The following is an 11,955-nucleotide window of genomic DNA, read 5'->3' on the forward strand; positions in this document are numbered from 1 at the left end:
ATTAAAAACTATAAAATTTGTGAATTCTATTGAAAAAACTGATTTGTTATTTCAATTCATCAAGAAACACATCTCTAAGGATTTAATTTGTTTTCTTCCAACGTAATTCAAAAAATGGTAGTACTTTTGAGTGATTGCATATGCATACCCATAAAAAATATGATGCTTTTCGAGTCAAGTTTCCGTCGGTAGCTTTAGGAATGATAAATGAACGCGATGGATCCAGGAATCTGCAGATGAGAGACATTTTGTCTTGGGCCACGCAATATTTTATATAGAGTAATTGATGACATGGTATTAATACTTATGTGATTTCGAGTGTTGACAGCACAGGTAATTGCTTTTCCACGGAATTCCCAGAAGAAAATGTTAAACATGTAGTAGATGGTTGCAACCAGCTTCAACGATCGTGCGATTTCCTCTCTCTTCCACACTAGTTATGTTCTGGGATGATGAGTTGTGCTGATAAATTTAAAATTTACGCTAATCCAAAATAAGGCAGCACAATATTGAATGTAAATGTTACTGAACCCTGTTGAGAATATCCAAATATACTTAGGAGAAGGCGGAGGCAGAGGCCCAAAGTACCCGGGCCACTGAGGTCTTGTTGTATTGTCCGTGGTTGTTCGACAATAACTATATAGTGTTGACCTTGTATATTCAGCTGTTTCTAAGCAAACAAAAATAAAATAAAACAATGGGAAGCAGCCACTTGGTGTTATCTCCTCTTATTCCATATTCAGATCTCTCCTGCACTCATACAGCAAACATGTCAGAAGAAGGCTCTTCGACGTTGACTAGCTCGTCTGACTCAAGCTTGAATCCTTCAGATAGAGGAAATTGTCTAAATGGGTAGTGACCGCCCTAAAAGATAAAGAAAACAGGGACTTCTCTGCTACCCCATCTTAGCCGCGATTTTCTACCCCCGCACGTTTGACTTCAACACCAATATTGACACCAAAAAGAAGAGAAGAAAAGAGAGTATCGAAAGATTCCTTTTCGTAAGTTTTTAGACTTAGCAAAGCCAATTTCTTCCTTTCGAACGAGAGAATTTAAATTTATTCTAATCGGACGTCAAAGTGACCTTGACAGCAGTCAAACTTTGGTCATCACAGTTACAAGAGATATCCTTCAGGTGATTGCATGACATTCTGCCCCAAATCTACCTTGGATTCTTCTATTCTACTAGACGACCACAAGAACCTAATTGAAGGAGATCACCCGTTCGGCCCAGAGTTTTCACTGGTGTACCAGTCACGGTAGCTCCAAATGACGCATTATTATTTTGAGCGGTGGCCCACATCAACGAGCCAGCAATCAGATGAAAGATCCCGACAGCTTCGGGGTTCAGACGGACAGATATTGAGAGTATCAATTATTTTCGTCAATTCTCTTGTTTTTGGAGGTCAATTTATCGGACGAATTACTGGTGTAAGATACTAACAAGACACTACACAATTTTCTAATTCTACCACGAATTTCCGGAATTCAGTGGTGGGCGATGCACTCGTTAAAATAAGGCCTAATCGCATAATTTGACGCTGCAACTCGCAGACAACGAGGGCGTGGCAACAGACGCATAGCGTTGTTTACACCCTCCTTTCCAAGCCCAGACCATGCGCACCAAATCCGTGAGTGGTAACGTTCCAGTGGGCGAGCAAAAAAAATTAAAAACTCTTTGCTTTTGAGCCCCCAAACCCCCCCCCCCCCCCCCTGTGTTGGCTAAGCCTTTAGGCTAAGCGGCCTTGATCAGCATTTTCTTACTAGCTCAATTCCTATTACGCGTTGCAAATTGGGGAAACGAAAAATATTGAAACTTTTTACCGTTTACCCTGAGTTAACTAGGATAATCGCCGATGATTAGGTCTACAATCAATTGGCTTCATCCGTCTAAAAACACACTCCAGGAAGCAACAGGTGCTAGAAATTTCAGCAGACCTACCACGGCATTAATCCACACTTTTTAGCGTAGCCATCCGGAATTTCACGCCAAAGCCGAGCCTTCCTCCGATCGTTACTTTAACCCTGTTGCTGCAACAATGAAGTATTCGGACACCTTCTTACCAATCCCCCTAAGCACAGTGGCTTATATGGGGTCGAAAAAAATGCTGATCCCTTGTCAGTCGGAAATCGGAAATTCTGATATTCCTGTCGGAAAGCTTCAATGAGTGGAATCGGATAGTAATGGCGGCTCTTCGGCACAAGACAAACGAACAACTATCGTTACATTTCGTGGCTTTGAAGACACAACAGTTATTGTCGAACAATTACGGACAATGAGTAATTGTTCGACGCGTGCAATACTCTTAGTATCAATAGGAGTTATTAATTTCTTGGTTGGAAAGTACACCCACACTTCCATTTGCCGAAGAATGAAGACCAAATTGTTTTATTCTGCCAACGGATTGAGAAAGAGACAACATAGACACATTAGAGATAATTGGAGCTGTTTCCATCTTCCATAAAAGTAAAGCTGCGCAAATATTAGATTGACTTTGCTGGAAGGAAGCTCGAGAAAGCCTTCAAAGTTAGTTCTTCACAATTCGGAAATTATTTACCCATAGAAGGTCATCATGATCAATCGAATCTGGAAAAGCTTGCTCTTAGATCAAAGAAGAGATTCAGTTTACCAAACAAAAAACTAAATTTCCAACCAAAGAAATTCTCATTGGAAAACGCAATCTTGCCTAGTCAGCCAACGTTTTTGTAAATGAGTATTTTTGAAAAAAACAATGCTTTCCCAATCAATTTATTTGTGGAATTTGTAAAACTGTCTTTTTAAAGATTGGACAGATTGGTGGTTGATATTTTTCGCGCTTTAAAAATAGCAGGATACATTATTGATCTTTTCAATGAACATATCTGCAATTTTTTAGATGAATTAGTCAGTGATCCGATCGAGTCTTGAGATGTTGATGCGTGACGTTCCACAGAATGTGGGATGTACTCTAGTTCCCCGGATTCATTAAAAATGCATCAACCTCAAGTAACAATCGGATCCTGTTTGACCATCTGATGATTTTATTGGCGTTTAGTTTTTGTTTTGTTTTTTGTTACCAAGTTAAGGACCACGATAGCTGCTTGAATTCATTGAGGAAATTACTACGATAATGTTAGTCACCGATTGCTTGAAATGTGCAAATCTTGCATTAAATTTTACAGAAATCTAAAGACCTTACTAATAGCTGTTAATTTCAATTAAAACTGTTTTCTTTTAACCCATAATTTGTCCAATAATGAATATTTAATTTTGGAAGGGAACAGAAACAAGGATAACAACGAAAAGCCATAGACTTATAACCCTTAGTTCGGGAATTCTTTTTGCTTTTTATATAATATTTCGATTCGTTGTGACACCAAGAATTTCGTTGTGTCATAAAATATGAAATTTGTGTGGTCGAGTCGCAAAATTTCCCGAAAATACTATACTGAATCGCTGTCCAATAATCAAAAGCCAATGTTTTTAGGCGGAATTTTACAATTCCTTCATATCATCTGAGTAATTTTAGTTTATAACTGTATTTCTTAAGGTTTTGGAGAGTTTGTCATTTTATAGATATTTTTCAGTTGCTACAACTGTAAAAATTCTCAGATGATTTCAAAATTCATTTTTATATCTATGAATATGTTAATATCAACAGACAAGTGAGATTAATAATATGATAATAAAAATTAGAGTTTATTTTTCTATAGAAATTCTTGCTCCCATATTACTAACTAATTTGCATTAGTGCAACAATTGACAATAGACATGTTGACAATGATTCAATGAGAAGGAAAAATAGTTCCTACTGCGAAATATTCAAAAATATGCAGTAAAAATGGGGTTGAATATGTGCAGAGAACGATCTTATTGACGACACGAAACAAAAATATTCACATTAAATTATTTTCTGGTGAATAATACAATTTCTGAGTGTTAACTTTCATGAGGTTCTCGTTAAACCCCTCTTAAATTTGCAAATAATCTATTACTATAACGAGTGACAAAGGCAATATTTTTTTTCCAGCCTGGCACATAAGGGTTCTTCCCCCTACTGGTTCCAGGAGTAGAGAGACGTACCCTATTAAACTTTCTAAGTTTCTTTTTATTTAACCTTTTTCCATGCCTTTTTGCAATTTAGAATTGTTAAATTAGTGTTGAAACAATTCTAAATAGCCAGGAGAAGAATGTCACCATATCGTTTCAATGGGCTTGGATCGGATGCTGAGTTGCATGTATTTGCAATAGCCACTCCAAATACCAACTCCACATTTTTTACTAGAATTAATTCAAATTTATCTTTGATCACCCCTTTTTGCCTTCTTAGTTTCTTCTCTGTTTCTTCTTGATTTATCCTTTTCATTATTTCCTTGGAGCAGGCAGGTGAGTGTCCAAAATGTTTTGTTTACTTTAATAAAACTGGCAACTTCAATGGTTAGCCTACTCTTTTTTAATAAGAAAGCTAGCTACTAGTTGAGAATAGAGAAAAACAATGACGTCAACCCCAGCCAGGGCAACCTCGTGGCGGCCATATTTGGGATCACTTGAATTTTTTACCGTGTGCAGTGCTTTTAGGGTTTTGAGGTCCCTTAGATTACAGTCTGTAGTTTTATTCTAAAAAATCGGTTGCAGTAATAAAAAGGGGAATTGAATAGGGAATTTTTCATGTAGTTATCTTTTTTTCGGAATTCCCGTTTATTTATTAAATAAAACATACGGGAATACCAATAGAAGAGGGAAGTAGAAAAAATTATTTAGAAGTGTTAATGATGGGAATCGGTGTTATGTTACCGGATGTCGTGTAAATAATTCAAAAGAATTTAAAAGGAAAAAAGAGTAACATATTCCCAAGTTCCAAAGAATTCACTATGAAAATGGCAAGAGTTAATGTCTAAATCGCGAGTTAATACTCTTGATCTAAATCGTCAAGAATCTGTAGTCGAAATTTTGATGTAAACGACGATTGATTAAAGATCTATCAGGATTAATTACTGCGTTTGGATTGAAAACAATTTATACTTGAATGAGAGATCGCTCACCGTAAGACCTCTTCACGACTGCTACGTGATTGGATATGGTGTTTTGCGACCGAATTAATACTCCTTTCAAAGGAGTAATTTGTAGCTGAAAAATAGGAGTTATGGGAAAAGAAATGTGTTGACCTATCTTCGTAAAAGAATGAACAAGGCACAAAAAAAAATTCAAATAAAGAGGCAGAAGATGAAGTTTTGTTTAATCACTCAACAGAAGCAAACAAAAATTCACGGTTTTAGACGAATGTTTCGTGTTTTGGAATCAAGAGCGAATGATCGAAAAGAATCCTATTATATCAACACAAATAATAACTTATTTTTCTTATTTTACACAAACAAATTTATTTTCCCTAGATAGTATGGTGAAATTAGGGAGTTACCACAAACAAATTAGAATTTGAATATTTTATCATGAGCTTTGTTCATATCTGTGCAATGCTCTTCTCTTTAAAACCCCCATGAATCCCATGTTTACAGAAAGGTATAAAAATAATAGTTGAAAATTTTAAACTTTTCAAAATCTATGTATCTCTACTTAATTGTCCCAATAAATTATTTAAAAAAAATTTAATAGTTGGAATTCTTTCAGTCTTTTCGTGTAACAATTTTGGTGCAATTCTCATAAGAATAAATGTGTGAAAAAAATAAAACGCACAACCAATTTTTTCCTCGCCAAAATGTGTCCGTTGTTAACAAGCGCTCATGGGAAAATGGAAAATTTAAAAAATATTACAGCTTATACATTTAACCACGTACAAGTTCTACCCTGGTTTCATTCTAAAGCTACTTAACTCCCCTTTTACAAGCACAAATTTGCTTTCAGGTGGAACGTTAGTATATAAGTTATTAACGCAATTCTAGACACTAATTGTGCATACTTTTCCAAGCGTTCCGTACCATTGAGTGACACACAAGGTGTGCTGCTATTCTAGCAGCTTCGGATTTGTTTACTGTTTTTCATAGTGACTCCTCCAAATCTCCAACTCCTCCAAAAGTGAGTAAGTTGAGTAAGTTGAGAACTTAAGTAAGTACCATCGTCTTTTGTAAAATTGTTCATGCGATGTGGGGGGAAATCAGACACTTTTGGGGAGAATTGTTGCTGTCCAGCGATTTTCTTTTTTCTTCTTTCTTCCAAAATTAATCTACAGTTTAGTTCCACCTGTCTGCTTCATTTTGACATTTCTTATTCTATTGTTTCCTAATTCATTTCTTATTCTATTACTTATTCAATTTTTGAAATTGTTTTATTTTTTTATTGAAATTTTAAAAAAATATATTCATTTTATTGACATAAGGAAATTAATGATATTACTCGTTGTGTTTCAAAATTTTTCACACGTTGTGTTTCAGGGTATGTTTGATAACACGATCGCATCTTGAACGAGTCGAAGTCGGTTCTCCCTCGGTAACGGAATGGTCTTAGATTTTTTCTTTACTTCCCTTATCATCCTTGTTCTTGATTTTACGTTGAATCCTGGGTTTAACTGCTGTAGGGAGTGTAGCAGGAATGTTACTTGGGTGGTTGGTGTTTTCCTTCAATGGCAGCAAACGACGTTTAACTGGATTTTTCTTGTTCCCCTTCTCTTCTTTCTTTATGTAGTCTTCTTCAATCTTGTTGGTTTCTGGTGAATCTGTCAGGATCCGTGTACTTGCTAATCTACTATAGACGCCTGCGTGAACCCGTCGATGGTATAACCTTAGGAAACGGCCGAATACTCTCTAGTCTCACATCATCACCTTAAAGAACAATAATATTGTTGAATGAACAAATGGAATTGAAATTGGTGAAGTTTCCAGCGAAAGCCTCATCAGCGATGTCTTCAGTGGTAGTTGTAGGCTGAGTTTGATCTAAGAAACAAAAAAAAAATATTTGCGAATGCTAACAGACACTAAGCGTCAAATACAATATGCATGATTTAACTACCTGGTCTGTTCGTTACTAGACTAGGAGTAAATTGAAACGAAGGAATCGCATTTCTATTAAACGGCCAAATTCCTGATTTCTTGAATCCTGCAGTGGTGTTTTCGGTGACAATTTTGAGGACAAAGGGAACTTGTGAAAGACCGGCAATGTCTTTTAGTCGAATGCGTTGACCAGGATTAGCTACTCCACATCAGAAAAATGAAACTGTTTTAGAAGTTCCCCTGGCTTTGCATCAAAGCCGTTCACAAAAAATGAGGAAAATAATGGCAGAAAAAAATCAACCGCAATTGCCAGCTGTGAATGCACTAATATCAGTATATGAAGAATTACCGAATCCAAAATTGAATTCAGGAAAGAGAAAAACCAGAGAGAAGCTTGGAAAATTCGAATATTGGAAGAAATTTTGGAAACAGAAAAACAGCAGCTACCGAGCTGCTTCCGCTCTTCCCGAGCCCATAAAACCGGATGAGCAGCCGAAACCAGAACTCTCCACCACCACCGCTTATTTCTTTCACCTTAATTATTCATGTTTATTCATTCCAAACATCACAGGGTTGTCTTGTAGGAATGTCTCCGGAAAATTTCTGAACCCGCTCGAAATTGAATCTGGCTAGTATATATAACATAACATAACAAATAACATAACGTAACAAAGAAAACGAATCAGAAATCAGAAAATGTTGGCCTTTTTTTGTGATCCATATAGCAACTTTGTCTCTTAACAATTCGTCGTGACAGAGTGCACGGCTCGCCATGTTGTTTAAATTTTTTTCTGTCGCTAGGTGACAAAGGAAGTGATAGAAGAAAATAAGCTGCTGCTAATATGAGATGACACGGGACTGATAGTGTCATCCCGTTCAGATGCACTTGTTCTAACAGATGCTGTAAGGTATATCCTTTAATGTTTTCGAGCACAATGTAGATTACTCTTTAATCATGATTTTTTAAATGGTGTAATTTATCAATACTGTTTCTTAATTATATTTTTAGTGAGCATACACACAAACAAAAACACATCGTCACTAATTGGGTGCACACAGGCACTGTATTATTCCATTATATTAATTCTCCCAATCTAATCCATATTGTGAGACCTTTTTCTCACAGGGAAGCTGCAGTCTTTCGTTCGATGGTATATTCTCGTACAACGTCAACATAATTTAAACAACAGTCGATACATGCCTGAAAAGGTTGGAGGCATTCACACAGCCGTAGCCGTATAGCCAGCGTCAAGCACAAGAAAGACACAAATACGACAAGTTAAAACGGGGAACGAGCAGGCCAGTAGCAGGTCGAATTAACGGCCTGACACTTGACTCGCGAAGGGGTGAATCAACACTAGACTGGGTGAACAGCCCAGCGTTGACTAAAGAAAGAACTACAATTGATGGGGTTTTATACGACAAACAAAGTCAACGCGATCACCAACGCAAGGTGAACGTAATGAAAGGATGGAAAGGAAAATGACTTGTTTCCAGAAAGAGGGGGAGGATATTTTTCCAAGAAGAGTAAGCTAGTGCATTCCTTACAATATATTTGGTAACTTTATTTTGATTTTTTACATTATAAAATTAAATTGTTTTTCTGCTTTTATTGATTTTTATTTTAACTACTTAATATCTAACTATTTAGCTATGAATCTTGTGTTGGTATGGAAGTGGATCAAGTGGTAGAAGAAAATAAGGTGCTGCTGGACGAAGGTAGTGTTTTACTCTACAATAAATTGTCAAAGAAGTAATTCTTAAAATAAAAAAGTTATGAAATATTCCTTCCTTGTAGATGAAAAGGTAAGTCTTGACCAGAACTATATTAAGCCCAAGGTAAAAGTTAGTTTTCCCCTTTGTTCGTGGAACTGATGAGTCGGGAAAACGTGAGCGCAATCTTAAATTCGAGCACTTTTGACAATTGTATTTTTTCTTGAATAGGTAACCAAACTCACAATATAGTTTTCTCATTCAGCCTTCACTGAGAGTTCTGCTGAGTGTGTAAGCTCATCTTAAACCCCCAACCTCCAAAGTTCGGCGATCCATTCCCCCAATTCCCCTACTTTCGGAACATTATAATGATAAAGATAAAGAAAATGAACTCTTTATTGAGGAATCGTCCCCGGCTTTCCCCCTAGTCCAGGTGTTTTTTTTTTAATTATACGCCTCATGAAATATTTACAGGATATAGTTTTTGGCCCCCCTATTTTCCTTAAGATGTTTTATTGTATGTATATTTGTTTTCATTCAATCAAAAATGGCTGTAAAAATCAAAGTTATATATTCTTGTCGGAAGTAATACAATATATTTATATTAAAAGTATCTTATTATATATTATTTGAATAAAGCATGGATATTTTTAGTGAATACCAATTACAATTAAATTTTTTTCCACTAATAAAAGACGTTTTCTTTATCTAGGTTTTCTCGAAGCAAAGTGCAGAACTCATCACCTTTAGGCCAATCACCAAAAATGTGCTATTTTTAAATTCATTTACGAAAAGGATGTATTAGTTTATGTTATTAGAAACGGTTTAAAAAGATTAAGAGAAGCAGCAAATAAAAGACAGCAACCAAAAATACTGAATTATATAATGGAAAACTGTGTTGTAGAAGTAGTGGAAGAAATATGTGTAAAAGGATAAAGTTAATTTTTTCAAATTTCGATACTACCAAATTGAAAGTTTCAGTCATGTACCTTCACAATCGGTTAGCACCAGGAAACATTCATCAATTGACAAACGTGTTTGTATTTTTCTTCGAAAAAAAAATCGTGACAAGGAAAACATATCACATGTACAGACGTAAAGAAAAAGTTTCTACAAGTTTTTGAGAGCAGATGAAAATATAATTGGTCTATCGAGGGTTGAGGCTTCATGGTTGCGATTGGAGATTTGTGTGAAAATCAAATTTGGTATTATAATGATTGCTTTACAAGGTTTTCGTCCAAGGGAAACTAAAATCTACAACAGCAAATAAGTAGTAGCGAAACGATTAAAATAAAATAAAAACAGCGAATGGTTGAAAACCTGTTAGATATTTAACGAGTACAATGCTTTATAATTACACATTGAAACTTATACGCGAAGATATCCAAATCGTTGCCCTAAAGAAATTTGTAAAGAAATGGCTTTGCATGGCTGCAAGCCTTATTCTCTGGTGTACATGAAAAAGAAATTGATTGAGCATTTTGGAGAGGACACACAGTGTCACAGCCAAGAAGGAATAAACGATCTCTTTTCATTGAATATGAACACATTCCATAATTCAATAATATTATGCAAATATGAAAGAAACAGTGATCAATACAGAGTTGGAAAAATAAGTATAATTTCTGTGGGCGTAAAACTCATAAGAGATGACATCCGAAATATGACAACTTCAACAGACACTTACGACGTTGAATTCAACATTATCAACTTCAGAAGAAACTCTAGCGTTTGTGCCTGTATCACTAAAAATATTATTATCAACACTGAACACCAATGTAATCGATAGCGGCCGGCTTCTGCACAGATTATCTTGGCCTAAAAACGAAAATATTTGAAAATTTTAAGGAATTATTGCGAAAACGTTATAAAAAACTATGGAAAATGATCAAAATTAGTGTTTGATGGTTACGCTATTCCATCTAAAAAAGACATGATGCATGTGAAGAGAACAAAAACTGCTGGACCAGAAATTCTGTTTTCAAATGACATGATCGTAATTAACGCTTATGAATAATTTATTATCAATTCCAGAAATAAAAAAAAAAATGATTTATAATTGAACTAGAAGCCTGAATGAGAAAGGAGTAACTTCTTTTCATATGCAGAGCATGATTCCGACCTAAAAATATCAAATATCACATTATAATGTGCTGTAACAACAACTACTATTGTTATAGGGGAGGGACACTGATCTACTAATCTTATTACTTCACTACTGCACTGAAAGAAATGAAGATATGTAGATGGAAAGCAAACCTAAAGCCCAAAAAGGGGGGATATGTAATGTAACTAAACTGAACAAATTCTTTGGGAACAACTTCTGTAATTCACTTTTGTTTTACCATACCTTCTTTAGTTGAGACACCACGTCTAAGCCATTAGGTAAAGGAAAAGCTATTCCTTGGAAACTTCAAAATATTAGTGTTCACTTTCAAAGTTTGTTTAAAATTTTCTACTTGTATCAATGGAAGAAATGACGCAGCTGGGGAAAGTGCTATGCGCATTGTATATGGTGACTAACCTAATGAAGACATTAACTAACTTCGACACACAACTCTCAAGAAGAAAGAAAACAATAAAGCTAGAGTTACGAAGTCCATTAAACCAGAAGAGATTCCTCAAACAAAAGTATCTGTTAAGTTTCATAGTAAAAGTACTTAATTACAGGTATTTGTATAAAAGTTTTATTACCAAACAGTTGAGTTATAATTATTTGTCGTGTACTGTACATAGGTGAAAATGTTGTTTGGAGTAACAAATTTAAAATAAACTGATTATGGATATGGTTCCTTAATGCCCAATTATTATTTTCTAACACCACAGATCTCCAACCAGCTCCTAGAGAAATAATGAAAATGATTAAATGTGGTTTTAATGGATCCTGTGACAACAACAGATGTGCCAGTTATCAAAATGGAATAAAATGTACAACTTCATGCTAAAATTGCAAAGGTGTGAGTTTTTTAAATGTTAAAAACCTGGGAAAAAATTAATGGGAACTAAAATGTCCGATTACGGCATTGTCGGATTGGAAAATCCCGACTTTCCGCATTGTGAAATAGGTCTATAGGGTCCTTGCATGAATAAGGGATTCCTTTAAAAAAATTATAATTAGGATCAGTTTTTCACGCTGATTCTCATGGTATTTTTTTTTTATTTTTAAAATAATAATTTTCTCCCGTAATCTCTGTTGAAAGTTGAGTTAGGCTTTCCCCCATTTTAAAACGGACCCCACGCCATTTTTGGTGGGCGGTCCTTAAAATGTGATGAATTTTTTTCTTTTCCCCCCTTTTCACCCTTTTTCGTGCTGTTTATACC

The sequence above is a fragment of the Daphnia pulex genome, chromosome 9 (genome assembly GCF_021134715.1).
Source record: "Daphnia pulex isolate KAP4 chromosome 9, ASM2113471v1".
Lineage (NCBI taxonomy): Eukaryota > Metazoa > Arthropoda > Branchiopoda > Diplostraca > Daphniidae > Daphnia > Daphnia pulex.